Source organism: Notechis scutatus, chromosome 1 (genome assembly GCF_049901735.1).
Source record: "Notechis scutatus isolate UNSWTSFEM ecotype Mainland chromosome 1, rNotScu1.2, whole genome shotgun sequence".
Taxonomy (NCBI): Eukaryota; Metazoa; Chordata; class Lepidosauria; order Squamata; family Elapidae; genus Notechis; species Notechis scutatus.
Genome location: NC_142009.1, coordinates 4,136,784 through 4,153,705, shown reverse-complemented (window position 1 = coordinate 4,153,705; position 16,922 = coordinate 4,136,784). Strand labels below are relative to the sequence as shown.

At 45.7% G+C, this 16,922-nt stretch overlaps 1 protein-coding gene across 2 annotated transcripts in view; it reads right to left on the bottom strand.

Annotated features, from left to right (window-relative positions):
* PHF12 (PHD finger protein 12) overlaps positions 1 to 16,922 on the bottom strand; it is a 69,487-nt gene that overhangs the window by 45,956 nt on the left and 6,609 nt on the right. The gene's annotated exons all lie outside the window — the stretch shown is intronic.

Below are 16,922 nucleotides of genomic sequence, written 5' to 3'. Positions count from 1 at the left end.
CTATACTATTTCAAGTAAGCGATGGTCCAATCTCTTCTTTAAAATCTCCCGTGATGAAGCACCCACGACTTCTGGTGGCAAGGAGTTCCCCTGGTTGATTGTCCTTACATTCAGGAAATTCCTCCTAAATTCCAGGTTGCTTCTCTCCTTGATGAGTTTCCATCCGTTGCTTCTTGTCTTACCCTCAGGTGCTTTGGAGAATAATTTGACCCCCAAATCTTCTTTGGGGCAGCCCCTCCAATACTGGAAGGCTGCTATCATGTCACGTCCCCCCCAGTCCTTCTTTTCTCTAGACGAGCCAAGCCCAAATCCTGCAACCGTCCTTCATACGTTTTAGTCTCCAGGCCTTCGATCCTCTTAGTTGTTGCTCTTCTCTGCACTTTTTCCAAAGTCTCAACATCTTTTTTTCTAAGGTGGTGGCCAAAATTGCTTGCAGGATTCCAGGTGCGGCCCTCCTAAGGCTTTCTAAAGAGGTCCTAACACTTCATGGGATCTTGATCCTCTGCCTCTGTTTATACAACCCAGGATCGCATTCGCTTCTTTGGCTGCTTGCTGCACCTGGCTGGCTCCTAGTCAAGGGATCGTCCACTAGGACTCCGGGGTCCCAGTCCCTGTTTTTGAGCCAGGTCTTGCCTCACCTGGGCTTCTCCCTTTGGCTTTTCCTGGCTAAAATGACTTGAAGACTTCCAATGTCCCTTCCAACTCTTATTTTAACCCAGGGGTCCCCAAACGTGGCAACTTTAAGACTGGTGGACTTCAACTCCCAGAATTCTCCAGCCAGCATCGGTTGAAGTCTAACAGTCTTAAAATTGCCAAGTTTGGAGACCTCTCTTCTAACCCCTTCAAAGAGGAGCAAAAATGACTCAAAACCCGATGTGTTCACAGTTGCCAGAGGTCAACAGGAAGCCCAGGAAAGGCAGCAGGCAAACAAAGGCCCATCCTTCAGCCTCTCCTCCATTCAAACAAAAGTACAGAACGGCTGAAGATGACTCAGAGCAGTTAGCTGGCGCTTAATTATCTCTTAGTTAAAGAGTTTCTTTCTTTTTTTTGTACCTCTCAGGAAACACAACTTCTTCCTTTTAGCCAAGAAAAAATTCCCTGCAGGAGCCGCTGCGCTACCTCGGCTTACGACTAGAATCAAGATAACTCCGTGGTCATATTTTTTTGTTTTTAACTTGAGCCCCAAAACTTCTCTTGCCAAGCGAGACAGTTGGTCAGATGAGTTTGGCCCCGTTTTACAGCCTTTCCTGGCCCCGTTTGTTAAGTGAATCGCCGCGGCAGTTAAGTTAGTCGCAACCCTTCTGAAGGGGAATCCGGCTTCCCCGTCGCAAAAAAAGGGGATCGAGCCACCTCGACACAAATATGAGTCTGAATTTTACTGTCTGAATTTTGATCACATGGGGACGTTGCAACTGTTAAGTGTGGGGGAAAAAACGCTCCTCAGACCCGATTTCTTCAGTGCCATTGTAACTTTGGTTGTTGAATGAATTGTTGTCAAGTTGAGGACGGCCTGAGTCAGTCCCAGAGCCGGTGGAAGGAGAGACATTTTGTAAAACAGATAAACAGGTAAAAGAAGCAAACAAAGTATTCTGTACTCAGGCAAAAATGGGTCTCTTCCCCTCCGGGCGGGAGCTGTGCGGTTTCACCCTTAAACCCGACATCTGCACCGCACTACCACTAAACTCACATATTAGTTCATTCCCAAGTGTGCAAAAGGTTTAGGATATTTGACTTCCTTTCCGTCGGCCGCGACAGATGTATTTTAAGGAACGTCTATGATTCAGAACTCTTGGCGGCTTTCCCAAGAGGCCCCTCCCGCCTTTTTCCCGTAACCTTCATTTCTCCCCTTCCACATTTACGTCGTCGATGGATCTATCAGCGTTAACGGTGGTGGGCCACCCCGCCTTGACCCCCACCTACTACACTATCCATGATTCGCTCCAGCAGGCCGGCCCCCTCCTCCCTCCCCCCACGTGGGACGGGCCTGCCTGCCACATGAGAACACGAAGAGGAAATGGCACAGAGGAGGCGGCGGCGGCAGCAACGCAGCAACCCAGCAACCGCTGTTGGGCCCAGAGGCCGTGCCAAGTCACCAAGTCAGAGCGGCTGAGATTCCAGAGCCGAGAAAGACGCACCCGGCGGAGCCAAGAACTCAACGTGGCAAGACGTTGAGGCTCAGAGAAGCTTTGGCGCTGGATCCGGCATGGCCGGCCCAGACATGAACCACGGAGGGAGGTCTGGAGGTCTTCTAGTCTAACCCCTTGCTCCAGCAGGAGAACCTACATCATTCCAGACAGCATGCGATGTGGCAGCCTCTCAAATATTGGGATTGTAGAATACAGTAGAGCTGGAAGGGACCGTAGAGATCTCCTAGTCCAGCCCCCTGCTGAAGCAGGAGAACCTATGTCATTCCAGACAAACCACCATCCAGTCTCTTCTTGGAAACCTCCAGTGATGGAGCGCCTACAACTTCTGGTGGCCAGCTCTTCCACAGGTTGTCCTCCCTGTTAGGAAGTTTCTCCTTAATTCCAGGTTGCTTCTCTCTTTGATTAGTTTCCATCCATTATTCCTTGTCTGGCCTTCAGGCGCTTTAGAAAATAGCTTGACCCCCCTCTCTCCTCCCTGTGGCAGCCCCTCAAATATTGGAAGATGCTCTCCTGTCTCCCCTGGTCCTTCTCTTCTCTAGACTAGCCAGGCCCAGTTCCTGCAACCGTTCATTGCATGTTTTAGCCTCCAGTCCCCTAATCCTGGTTGCTCTTCTCTGACGTTTTCTAGAGTCTCAACATCTTTTTTTATAGTGTTGTGACCAAAACTGGATGCAGGACTCTAGGTGTGGCCTTACTAAGGATGGATGGATGGACGGACAGATGATAGATAGAGATGATAGATGATAGACAGACAGACAGACAGACAGACAGACAGAGACACAGATGATAGGTAGGCAGGCAGGCAGGCAGGCAGACAGACAGACAAACAGACTAGACTAGCCAGTCCCGGTTCTTGCAACCGTCCATTGTATGTTTTACCCTCCAGTCCCCTCATCCTCCTGGTTGCTCTTCTCTGCACTTTTTCTAGAGCCTCGACATCTTTTTTATAGTGTGGTGACCAAAACTGGATGCAGGACTCTAGGTGTGGCCTTACTAAGGATACATAGAGTGGGATTAGTACCTCCCAGGATCTCGATTGTATCCCCGTTAATGCAAGTTAGGATTGCATTGGCTTTTTTGGCTGCTGCTGTATACGGCTGGCTCCTATTTAAGGGATTGTCCACTAGGACTCCGGGATCCCTCATGCCTGCTTATGTACTCTGAATTGGTGCCAAGTCCAGAGGGGTGGTAGGGGGCAAGATTGCCAAGATTGTAAATTCAGGTGTTCTTTCTTTCTTTCTTTCTTTCTTTCTTTCTTTCTTTCTCTTTCTTTCTTTCTTTCTTTCTTCCTTCCTTCTTTCTTTCTTTCCTTCTTTCTTTCTTTCTTTCTTTCTTTTTCTTTCTTTCTTTCTTTCCCTCCCTCCCTCCCTCCCTTCCTTCCCAAACAATAGCACTCAGACTTATATACCACTTCACAGTGCTTTATAGCCCTCTCTAAGCGGTTCTTTCTTTCTTCTTTCTTTCTTTCTTTTTTTTCTTCTTTCTTCTTTCTTTCTTTTTCTTTCTTTCTTTTTCTTTCTTTCTTTCTTCTTTCTTTCTTTCTTCTGTCTTTCTTTTCTTTCTTTCTTTCTTTCTTTCTTTCTTTCTTTCTTTCTTTCTTTCTTTCTTTCTTTCTTTCTTTCTTTCCTTCCCTCCCTCCCTCCCTCCCTCCCTCCCTCCCTTCCCAAACAATAGCACTCAGACTTATATACCACTTCACAGTGCTTTATAGCCCTCTCTAAGCGGTTGGTTCTTTCTTTCTTTCTTTCTTTCTTTCTTTCTTTCTTTCTTTCTTTCTTTCTTTCTTTCTTTCTTCTTTCTTTCTTTCTTTCTTCCTCCCTCCCTTCCTTCCTTCCTTCCTTCCTTCCGTTACCAGTGATATCCTACAAAAACTTCCTGGGAGTTATGTCTCGCTTCCTTTCATAAAGGTGTATTTCAGCTACAGGCAGTCCTCGACTTACAACCTTTAGCAACTGTTCAAAGTTACAAACTGCACTGAAAAAAAGCGACTTATGACCCTTTTTTCCCACTTGGTGACCATTGCAGCATCGCCAGGGTCACGTGATTTACATTCGGTCGCTTGACAACCAGTTCATACTTATGACGGTCACCTGATCCCCTTTTGCGACCTCCCGACAAGCGAAGTCAACGGGGAAGCCAGATTCACTTAACAACGCTGGGATTAATTTTAACAACTGCAGGGGTTCACTTAACAAATGGGAAGGAAGAGTTGTAAAAGGGGGCAAAGCTCACTTTTAACAAACTTCTCAGTTGAGCAACACAAACTTTGGGCCTCATTGTGGTCGTGGGCTTGTTTTGTTTGTTTGTTTCCCCCACTTGGGCGGGGAAGTTGGACTAGATGACCTACAAGATCCCTTTCAACTCTGATTACCTGTTATTTAATTTATTTATTTGGTGCCTTCAAGTCAGGGTGACTCCTGCAAGGCTTATCAAGAACTGGTCTGCAACATCCTGCCTCACATCTCTAAGGTAGGCCAAGACTTCCCAGTTTCCAGGTTTCTAGCCTAAAGCCTTAACCACTACCCCAAGCTGCCTCTCACACGCCAAACAAGCACACAGGGCCCCAGTTAGAATTAGAATTCCTTTTATTGGCCAAGGGTGATTGGACACACAAGGAATTTGTCTTTGGTGCAAATGCTCTCAGGGTCCATAAAAAGAAAATAAACATTCGTCAAGAGTCAAGAATCATCAGGTGCAACACTTAATAATAGTCATAGGATAGGATAGGATAGGATAGGATAGGATAGGATAGGATAGGATAGGATAGGATAGGATAGAATAGAATGATATAGGAATAGAATTTAAATACAGTAGAAATGGGATGGGATGGGATGGAACAGGATATAGGATAGGATAGGATAGGATAGAATAGAATAAAGAATAGATTGGATTGGAATGGAATAGAATAGAATAGAATCTTTATCAAGAATAGAATAGAAATTTGAATAGAATAGAAATTAGAATAGAATAGAAAATAGAATAGAATAGAAAATAGAACAGAATAGAAAATAGAATAGAATAGAATAGAATAGAATAGAATAGAATAGAATAGAATAGAATAGAATAGAATAGAATAGAATTCTTTATTGGCCAAGTGCGATTGGACACACAAGGAATTTCTCTTGGTGCATAAGTTCTCAGTGTACATAAAAGAAAAGAGATATTCATCAAGAGTCAAGAATCATCTGGTACAACACTTAATAATAGTCATAGGATAGGATAGGATAGGATAGGATAGGATAGGATAGAACAGAAATTAGAATAGAATAGAAAATAGAATAGAATAGAATAGAATAGAATAGAATAGAATAGAATAGAATAGAATAGAATAGAATAGAATAGAATAGAATAGAATTCTTTGTTGGCCAAGTGTGATTGGACACACAAGGAATTTGTCTTGGTGCAAATGCTCTCAGGGTACATAAAAAGAAAATAGAACATTCATCAAGAGTCAAGAATCATCTGGTAGAACACTTAATAATAGTCATAGGATAGGATAGGATAGGATAGGATAGGATAGAATGATATAGGAATAGAATTTAAATACAGTAGAATGGGATGGGATGGAACAGGATATAGAATAAAATAGGATAGGATAGAATAGAATATAATAAAGAATAGATTGGATTGGAATGGAATAGAATAGAATCTTTATTGAGAATAGAAGAGAAGAGAAATTAGAATAGAATAGAAAATAGAATAGAATAGAATAGAATTATTTTATTGGCCAAGTGTGATTGGACACAGAAGGAATTTGTCTACGGTGCAAATGCTCTCAGTGCACATAAAAGAAAAGAGACATTCGTCAAGAGTCATCAGGTGCAACACGTATGGGTCAACCAGTAATCTATCAGAATCAGATTTAGAAATGGCTAAGCAGATTGGGAGGGAACCCCTGAGGTTCGTCCGGTCTGCTCCTAACAGAAGAAAAGAGTTTTCATAAGGATGCAGTGATTGATGGGAGGAAAGGCCACAACAGAGAACCAACATGGTTATATATACCAGCTCTGGGGGTCTTGCGGCGGGGGAGGTATTTTTAGTGCCAAAATCATATCTAAAATACATTTCTAGAAAGTAAAATGTCTGCACCTATGCGCTGTCTCTGTTGTGGAGAACAACATTAGCCTATCACAAGTGAGGTTGTATCCACCCAAAGATTTTTCAGAGGGGAAACCTATAAACACTCCAGATGCAACTGGTCAGTCCTTCAGCCTACAAGGTATAGCGAGAAAGAGTCAGTCAATCAATCAGAATAGAGCTGGACCTTGGAGGTCTTCCCAGGCCAGTTCAGACAAGTGGCTGTCCAGTCTCTTCTTACAAACCTCCAGTGTTGGAGCAGCCACAACCTCTGGTGGCAAGCAGTTCCCCTGGTTAATTGTCCTCCCCGTTAGGAAATTCCTCCTTTATTCCAGGTTGCGTCTCTCCTTGCTTAGTTTCCATCTGTTGCTTCTTGTCCTGCCTTCAGGGGCTTTGGAGAATAAATTGACCCCTTCCTCTTCTTTGGGGCAGCCCCTGAAATACTGGAATCCTGCTATCACGTCTGCCCTAGTCCTTCTCTTCTCAAGACCGGCCATACCCAGTTCCTGCAACGGATCTTATACAATCAAAGGTCTGGTCAAGCTTCTATCTGTTGGCTTGAAATGCAGAAAATACCCGATTAAAATACCCTCAACTTATGACCACAACGGAGCCCAAAATTTCTGTTGCTCATCGAAGACAGGTGTCAAGTCAGTTTCGCTCCGTTTTACAACTTGCCACCGTTGTTAAGTGAATCACTGCAGTTGTTAAGTGAGTCACACGGCTGTTAGGTAAATCTGACCCCCCCGCATTGCCTTCGCCTATCAGAAGGTTGCAAAAGCGGACCACTGCAACCGTCATAACTACAAGTCAGCTGCCAAGCGCCTGAATTTCGATACCGTGAATATGGGGATGCTGCCCAAGGTCGTAAGCGTGAGAAACGGTCACTGTTTTCAGTGCCGGTGTAACTTTAAAACGGTCAGTAAACAAATGGCACTAAGTCAAGGACTTCCTATATACAGAATGTATAGATTTGAATCATACCCAACCTGCGTTGTTCTATTTAAAAATCCAGCTCTATTTAAAAAATGGGCGATATTTCAAGGGTTGGGCAAACCAACCATATTTAACCCAAAACTGAGGCAACTCTGCTCTTCCAGGCGCTGTATGAAAAGTTGGACTGAGGGCTGCCCTGGACTTTAAAAACACGAAATGCTGCAACCTTAACTGAAAAACGGGAGCGGCGGCTGATATAAAAATACCAAGTAGGTGGGCGCTTAGAATGACGTTAATTAAACCTTACCCATTCAATTATCTATTAATATTATCTACAATTAGCTATGTAATTATTATTGTATTTGAACATACATACACCCTCCTCATGCTCTTTCTGATGGTTATCCTCAAGACCTTGTACTTCCCAGGTTTAAAATAAATTAGGGAAGATGTAAGCAGAAATATAAACAATCATCCTTCCTTTTCTTCCCCATCATCTGGGGGCTTGTGCTTGTTGGTGACAAAATGTGTGTGTGTGTGTGTGCGTGTTTGGGGGGGGGGAATATAAACCTCTTGACTTCTGCAGCTTATGGCCTCTGCATCCTTGTTCTGTCGGTAGTTGTGAGCAACGTGGCATCAAACAGGACAGGATTCTCCAGGACCTAGAAGGGCAGTGGTTGTGCACTCCTGATTTCATTCCTTGGTGGCTCTTTCTCTCTCTCTCTCTCTCTCTCTCTCTCTCTCTCTCTCTCTCTCTCTCTCTCTCTCTCTCGACTCTTTAACCACAGGGGCAGGGGGACTAAGCACAGAACTTTTTGAGATCACAGAATCATAACGGAAGGGACCTTGGAGGTCTTCTAGTCCAACCCCCTGCTCAAGGCATGCTATCCTGGTCAAACGGTTGTCCGGTCTTAATTTTTGACAACCTCCAGTGATGAAGCACCTACAACTCCAGGAAGGAAGCTGTTCCACTGATTCATTGTCCTCACGGTCAAGAAATTTCCCCTTATTTCTAAGTTGGTTCTACACACTGCTTCTGGTCCTTCGGGTGCTTTGGAGAATAAGTCAATCCCCGTGTGACAATGTCTCAAGTACTGGAAGGCAGCTGTCATGTCCCCGCCTCCTCCAATACTTCTCAAACAAGAGGGGGCAACTTCTTCTCCAAAGCCCCTGAAGGCAGGACAAGAAGCAACGGATGGAAAGAAATCAAGGAGATTCAATCAATTCAAATCAATTCCGGATAGTGAGAATAATTAACCGGCTTTGCCTCCAGAAGAGAGGGAGGGAGGGGGGGAGGGGAGGGAGGGGAGGGAGGAGAGGAGAGGAGAGGAGAGGAGAGAGGAGAAGAGAAGAGAAGAGAAGAGAAGAGAAGAGAAGAGAAGAGAAGAGAAGAGAAGAGAAGAGAAGAGAAGAGAAGAGAATAAGGGATAGAATAGAAAGAATAGAATAGAAAATAGAACAGAATAGAACAGAATAGAATACTTTTATTGGCCAAGTGTGATTGGACACACAAGGAATTTGTCTTAGTCCAAATGCTCTCAGGATACATAAAGGAAAAGATACTTTCGTCAAGAGTCAAGAATCATCAGGTTCAACGCTTCATGACAGTCAGAGGGTACAATAAGCCATCAAATCATACCAGGAAACAGTGCATATAAATCGTAAGGATACAAGCGACAAAGTTACAGTCATACGGTCACAAGTGGGAGAGGCTAAGCAGTGCTGAGAAAATGAATAGTAATAGTAATAGTAGTGCAGACTTTGTAAATAGTTGGACAGAAATTCTGGGTGCTCCATCACTGGAGGTTTTTAAGGTTTTTAAGAAGAGATTGGACAGCCACTTGTCCAGAATAATGGTAGGGTCTTCCTGGAGGTTGGACTAGAAGACCTCCAAGGTCCCTTCCAACCCTAGGATTCTAAGTCTACCCATCTTAAAGCCTTCTGGCTGGGGAATTCTAGGAACGGAAGTCAGAGGGAGATCCAACTTGGAACTGAGGAGGAATTCCCTGAAAGTTAGAACCATTAACTAAAGGAACAGCTTGTCTCCAGAACGTGTGGGTGCTCCATCACTGGAGGTTTTCCAAGACGACAGTCTGGAAAGGTATGATGTGTCCTTCTTGAGCAAGGGGCTGGACTAGAAGACCTCCAAGGTCCCTTCCAACTCGGTTATTTTTTTTTCAATAGACTAGATATACCTAGCTCCCTTAACCATTCATCATACAGATAGCCCTCGACTTATGACCACAATAGAGCCCGACATTTATGATGCTCAGTAAGACATTGGTTAAGTGAGCTTTGCCCCCTTTTACGACTTCCCTTGAAACATTTGTTAAGCGAATCGCTGCAGCCATTAAATTAATAACACGGTTGCTGAGTGAATCTGCTTTCCCCATTTGACCTCGGGAGACTGCAACCGTCATAAACGCGGGACAGTTGCCAAGCATGCAAGGGTAAATCGCATGAGCGTGGGGAATGCGGCAACGGTCGTAAGGTTGAAGAATAGTCATCGATCAGTTTTTCCAGTGCCATTGGAACCTCAAACGGTCGCTAAGTGAACTGTTGTAAGTCGAGGGCTACCTGTATAACCTGTATGGTCTTCTCCGCAGAATCCTCAGTCATCCAGGTCCTGGTTGTCTCCAAAGTGCTTTATTTTTTTTTTCCCCAAGAGGCCACTGGACTTTCTGGTTTTTCTTTGAAGATGTTTCGCTTCTCATCCAAGAAGCTTCCTTCCTCTCTGACTGGATGGTGGGGAAGGGAAAGATTTATATTTATAGGATTTAATCCTTCCCATCCAGTCGGAGCTGAAGAAGCTTCTTGTATGAGATGAGAAGCAAAACATCTTCAAGGAAAATCCAGAAAGTCCAGCAGAGACAGAAAACTATATATCTATCTTATCTCTCTAATCTCTCTCTCATATTCATATATATGTGTGTGTGTGTGTGTGTGTGTGTCTGTTTTCTTAAGCTTTTGCAGGTACTTACATGTATGGTATTCAGCTTTGTTCGGGTATTTTCCCACGTGGGAAAATTCACAAAGCTGAATACTATATATAGTCTCCTTACTGACAAAATCAGTAAGATACCACACAGGCATCACATCAAGACTGCCTTCAAAACAGACAGAAAAATAGCAGCCATCCTTAGAAACCCCAAAGATAAAATTGACCTGGAAAACCAAGGCATAGATGAAGTCCCCTGTGCATCATGCCCGGCCACATACATTGGACAGACCAATAGAAGAATAAGCACCCGCCTGGATGAACACAAAAATGCAGTCAAAAAGCTGGAACACACTTCCTCACTAGTCCAACACATGGAAGCCACAAGTCATAGCATCAACTTCAATGGCACCAAAACCCTAACCACTATGGAAAACCCCAGCCACAGAATTATCAGAGAAGCCATAGAGATTGAAAAAAGACCTGAAAGCATGAACAGAAGAGATGATTCCACCAGACTGTCAATTATCTGGAAGCCTGCACTCTCAAAACAAAAAAAATCTCCACACCACTAGCCAGACAAACACCTGGGCACAAACAGATCCCCCCTGATACCTCCAGCTCAAACACACCCCAACCAGGCACCCAGATGAAACCTAGCTTCCTAATAAATGATAGCCGCCCGTTTACTCGGAGCCAAGCTGCACTAAAAGCCTCCAATACAGGAACACAATGTTGCCAGCCAATCAAGACACCAAAAAAGCCACAAAACAGACAGAAGATATTAGAAACACCAATCAAGCAGACTCCAAGACCAATAAACACAGACCAAGACTCCCAACCAGTCAGGATTAAGAAAAAAACCATTCTGACCAATAGGCTAGCCCCAAATTTTAAACTGAAACCACTGTAAAAGTCTGACTCACAGACAAACACAATACAGAAGCCTGATGATGGCAGATGAGATTCTGCCGAAACGTTGCTACAACTTTAAAAGCACAACTACAATGACGTGGGAAAATACCTGAACAAAGCTGAATGCCATACATGTAAGTAGCCGCGAAAACTTAAGAAAACATACATACATACATACATACATACATACACACACACACACACACACACACACAGAGAGAGAGAGAGAGACAGACAGACAGACAGACAGACAGACAGATTAGATAGATAGTGAAAGAACATTCCCCCCACTGTCCCAAAGGTGCTTTTTCAGGAAGCAGCTGGACTTTCTGGTTTTTCTTTGAAGACGTTTCGCTCCCAGGAGCTTCCTTCCGCTCTGACTGGATGGTGGGGGAAGCCGAAGAAGCTTCTGGGATGAGAAGCAAAACGTCTTCAAAGAAAAACCAGAAAGTCCAGTGGCCTCTTTGGGGGGGGGGGGGGGAGCACCTTTGGGTCTTCTCTGCAGACTTTCTAGGGCAGTGATGGCTAACCTTTTTGTCGCACTTCCGGCACACGTGTGCCATAGGTCCGCCATCACGGTTCTAGGGTCTTAGCCGCTACCGCCTCCCTGCTAAGCTCCCGCCTTCCTTCCTTCGCCTTAAGTCTTATTTCTGGGGACCTTTTTCAAAACCTGCCACAGAAACTCCTCGTAGAAAACGATCCAAAGCCACCCAGAGGACACAGGACGATCAGGAGGTTCCCCCCCACCCCCCACCCCGTTAGGAAACTGACCAAATGCAGAGAAAGCCGGGTTCAAGTTACCTCAACTGGATCCTTAATTGCAACCACTCGTTCCCAGAGACCCATAGGGCATGTTGGCGCCACCGGGACAAACCCCGGCACAGACGAGACAGCTTTTGTGAAAACGACCGTTGCAAAGGGCTTCTGAAGTTACAAGTCTTCCTCTTTAGCTGCATCTGAAGGAGGTTGTTGGCTTTCTTTCCATCAAAGGCAAAAATAAAGGAGGGGGGGGGAACCCCTCTTTATTGCATTTCTGGACTATTTGAAACTACAGGATGTTGGGTTTTTTTAAGGGTATTGCACTAAGAGGTTCATTTAGTGACCATTCAAAGTTGCAACGGTACTCAAAGTAGCCACCTGTGACCGATTTTTCACACAAACATTGCTGCTTCCCCACAGTCTCAAGATCCAAATTCAGATGTTTGGCCACTGAACTCATATTTACGATGGTTGCAGCGTCCCGAGGTGTGTGTGTGTGTGTCACAGGATTCCCCCTTTGGTCACCTTCTGACAGGCAAGGTTAATGGAAAAGACAGATCCACTTAACAACGGTGGCAAGAAAGGTCACAAAACGGGGCAAATCTCAGCTAACATCTGCCTCGCTTAGCCACAGAAATTCTGGGCTCAACTGTGGTCGTTAAGTCAAGGACCGCAGCTTCAATTAAACTCCTAATACTTAAAAAAATCAGAGTTGCTCTGGGGAATTTGGAGAACATTACAGAATCTCGTAAGGGCCTTCTAGTTACCAAGGGCAACTTTCGTATGTACCTTATTCACACAATGTATTCACACTCCGGCCACAATTAGCAAACTTATTTCTCTGTCGAGCCCAGAAATATTTCTCGTTTCCTGTCCCAGAAGTTTTGGGGTTGTTTTTTTTTGTTTTTTTGCAATCAAGGAACCGCTCACCCAATGCCTTCCCCTACTTGGCCAATGCAGCTAACGCTGAAAACATTTGATTTATTGTTGCGTTGTGCCACCCCTGGCATGAATTACGCAGGAAAAAAAAACGAGGGGGTAACGGGAGTTCAAAGTACGGTGGTGATTTGTGGCTGTTTCTTCCCAAGTCGTAAGGAAACCATCTGTGGCATCTTCTCAACCAGCCCAATTTCCCTTGCTGGAGTAACTGGGAGAGTGGACGTGGACGATCCCTTGAATGGGAGCCAGCCATGTGCAGCAAGCAGCCAAAAAAAAAGCGAATACAATCCTGGGTTGTATAAACAGAGGCATAGGATCAGGATCACGTGATGTATTAGTGCTCCTTTGGAAAAAGTTAGGAGAAGAGCAACTAAGAGGATTAAAGGCCTGGAGACTAAAACACAGGAAGAATGGCGGCAGGATTTGGGTTTGGCCAGCCTAGAGAAAAGAAGGACTGGGGGGACATGATAGCAGCCTCCCAGTATTTGAGGAGCTGGCACAAAGAAGAGTGGGGTCAAATTATTCCCCAAAGCACCTGAAGGCAGGACAAGAAGCAACGGAGAGAAACTAATCGAGGAGAGAAGCAACCTGGAATTTAGGAGGAATTTCCTGAATGTAAGGACAATCAACCAGTGGAACGGCTGGCCACCAGAAGTCGTGGGTGCTCCATCACTGGAGATTTTTAAGAAGAGACTGGACAGTCACTTAACTTGAAATAGTATAGGTAATCCTGCTTGAGCAGGGGGCTGGACTAGAAGACCTCCAAGGCCCCTTCCAGTTCTATTCTATTCCAAATCATGAGCCAGCCTTAATTGTTAATATAAGATGAGAAGTAAACTCGGTTTCTGTTCCCCCAGAGAAGAGGATACACATAAAATTCAAAATTTAAAAATTATTCTCGTATTGGAGGGGAAAAACAAAAACACCCAGTGGAACATTACGATCGTTTTGGTTCGAACGACTGAAAGAGCTCATCCCGGGAGTTGGATCACAGATAGTCCTCGATTTATAACCAGCTGCTTAGCAACTGTCTCAAGTTACAACAGAGCTACTTAGGACCCGGATTCTAAGTTCTGGATTTGCTGGGCCTCTTCCTTCCCCCCCCCTCACCCCCGGTGGTCACGGGGCCACATCTTCTGGTGCTTGGCAACTGGCTGACATTTGCAGCATCCTGTGGTCACAACTTTGTGGTGTTTTTGCTGCAACCTGTGTTTACTTCTGGTTTCCAGCAAGAGAGAGTCTCATAGCAAACAAGGGGATTGTTTAACAAGGGCTTGCGCCACCCCCACCCACCCACCCCAAAAAGGGGGTTGTAATATCAGGTTTGGTCACAGGGGGGCCTGTTGAACAACCAGCACGAATTGTGATAATCACTGCAGGCTCCAATATGGTTGTTAAGTTGAGGATTACCTCTAGATGACTTAATCTAAGACATTAATACAGATAAGTCCTCCGCTTATGACCCCCCCCCCAAGTGAGCCCAACATTTCTCTCGTGAAATGAGGCGTTTGTTAAGCGGGTTTTTGCCCCGCTTTGCGACCTCTCTTGCCTCCGTTAAGTGGATCGCCACGGCTGGTAAGCTAGCAAACATGGCTGTTAAATGAATCCAGCCTCCGCATTCACCTTGTCCAGTGGTTGCAAAAATTAGAGGGGGGGGGGGGGGGGAGATCACGTGATCTTGGGACACTGCAAGCACCAGAAGAAGTGGTCGTAAGTATGAGGCTGCAACGAAATTCCATTTCAACGTAGGCCAATTCGTGTGCATTCAAAGGGACAAGAAAGTTATTCTAAAAGTTCTGGATTTTGTTCACACCATCGTGGAGATGTTACAAAGGTTGAAAAATGGTCGTAAGCCTCGAGTTACAGGCAGTCCTCGACTTAGGACCGCAGCTGAGCCCAACATTTCTTTTGCTAAGCAAGCCAGGTGGTTAAGGGAGTTTTGTCCCACTTGACGAACTTTCCTGCCACCGCTGTTAAGTGAATCACTGCAGGGAGTTAAGTTAATCCCACAGCCGCTAAGTGAATCTGGCTTCCACGGTCGCAAAAGGGGGGAGATCACGTAACCCTTCAACCGTCATAAACACGAGTGAGTGGCCAAGCCTCCGGATTTTGACCACGGGGGAATGGCGCAACGGCCGTTAAGTAAGAAAGGGAAAAAAAAAAGACGGTCCCAAGTCCCTTCTGCCAGTGCCGGCGTTAAATTCGAACGGCTGCTAAACGAACGGTTCTTAAGTCGAGGACTGACTTCCGCTGGGCTGTTGTGGAAGGAAGCGGAACCGTCTTGACGGGATCCGTCTGGTAATCCACTGGCTTTCCTGGACTAGGTGAGCTGAGCTGATAAAGGGGACTTTGATTTGCAGTTCAGATCTGCCTCCTGGTTCTTATCCAGAAAATATCTCCGCAGGGTCGGACTCTGCTCCTGGGGAGAAACTTCTGGTAAAAGGGAGCTTACAAACACCCACTGAGTGACCGTTTGGGAAGCTGCAACGGCGCTGGAAAAAGGGACTTAAAAGGGAGCGGGTTTCACACCTACGACCAACCATTGCTGCATCCCCAGGATCGAAATCCAGATGTTTGGCAAGTGACTTGTATGTATGATGGCTGCAGCGTCCTGGGAGGGGGGTCACGTGAACCCCTTTGCGACCTTCCACAAACCAGGTCAACCGGGGGAGAGAAGCCACATTCACTTAATAACCGTGTTCCTAACTTAAGAACGGCAGCGATTCGCTTAACAGCGGCGGCAAGAAAGGTCGCAAAACGAGGGCGCAAAGTTCGCTGAACAACCGTCTTGGTTAGCAACGGAAATTTTGGGGTCCGATTTCGGTTCGTTAAAGTCGACTTGTACTCTAGGAATTACCCAGCTCCTGAGCTCAATTCCTTTTAAAACCCAAATTTAAATGTTGGTCCCGGTCCTGCGACTTACTTTTTCCCCTCCAAGTCTGGCTTAGAGGGCAAAATGGGGGACGTGGCTCAAGAGATTTCCAACCCATTATCCACTCCTTCCAACGGCTTCCCCCTCCCCTCCCTTGGCTGAGCCTTCTGGTCGCTGCTGCCCCCTTTCCTGTCTCTTTCCCTCTCCAGACCAAGTAAGGAGATCGACGAAGGAGGGCATTTGTAGCTCAGGGTTCAAACTGTGGGGGTCCTTGACGCTCTCTCAGCTTGGCTGTTTTCTTGCAGACGTTTCATTACCCAAACTAACTAACGCCATCAGTGCTGGGAGGGGGCAGGGCTTGCACTATGCAAACCCTGTGAACGTAGCACGGTTGGTGTTACCTAGTTGGGTCACGAAACGCCTGCAAGAAAACAACCAAGCTCAGGGAGCACCAAGGACCCCACAATCTTCCTCCTCCTCCTCCCTTCTGCACTGATGATGTTCCCTAGTCAGGTCATGAAATGTCTCAATGAAGGAGGTGAATAGCAGCCGGAATCTCATTGCTCCAAGGGTCTTTTTCCTCCTATAACAACAGATTGTGATGCTCGGTCCACCCAACGGCTGCCAAATTAGAAGTCTCTCGTGTACGGCATGCTGTTACTACTACAAAAGCCTTGTGAAGAGATGTCAAAGCAGGTCGCCGGAGCCAACAGTATTTATTCCTGTGAGCAGCCAGGATGGGGGGTTCCTTCTCGGCCCTTCCATCTCTGACCAAGAATCGGGGGCCTTTGGACGACGAAAGATCTAATTGCCAAGGCGTCAGAGAAGAACGACTGAGATAATGAGGGGACTGGAGGCTAAAACATAGGAAGAACCGTGGCAGGAATTGGGTAGGGCTGGTTTCATGAAAAGAAGGACTAGAGAAGACATGATAGCAGTCTTCTAATATTTGAGGGGCTGCCATAAAGAAGAGGGGAGTCAAGCTATCCCCCAAAGCACCTGAAGGCAGGACAAGAAGCCATGGATGGACACTAAGGAGAGAAGCAACCTGGAATTAAAGGAGAAAGGTCCTAACAGGGAGAAAAATTAACCAGTGGAACAGCTTGCCATCAGAAGTTGTGGAGGTCTGGACAGCCATTTTGTCTGGAATGGTGTAGGATATGCGTGTCTAACCTTGGGGACGTTTCAGACTTGTCAACTTCAACTCCCAGAATTCCCCAGCCAGCATAGATGGCTGGGGAATTCTGGGAGTTGAATTCCACAAGTCTTTAAACGTTCCAAGTTGGACCTCTCTGGTATAGGCTCCCCTGCTTACACAGGGGGTTGGACTAGAAGGCCT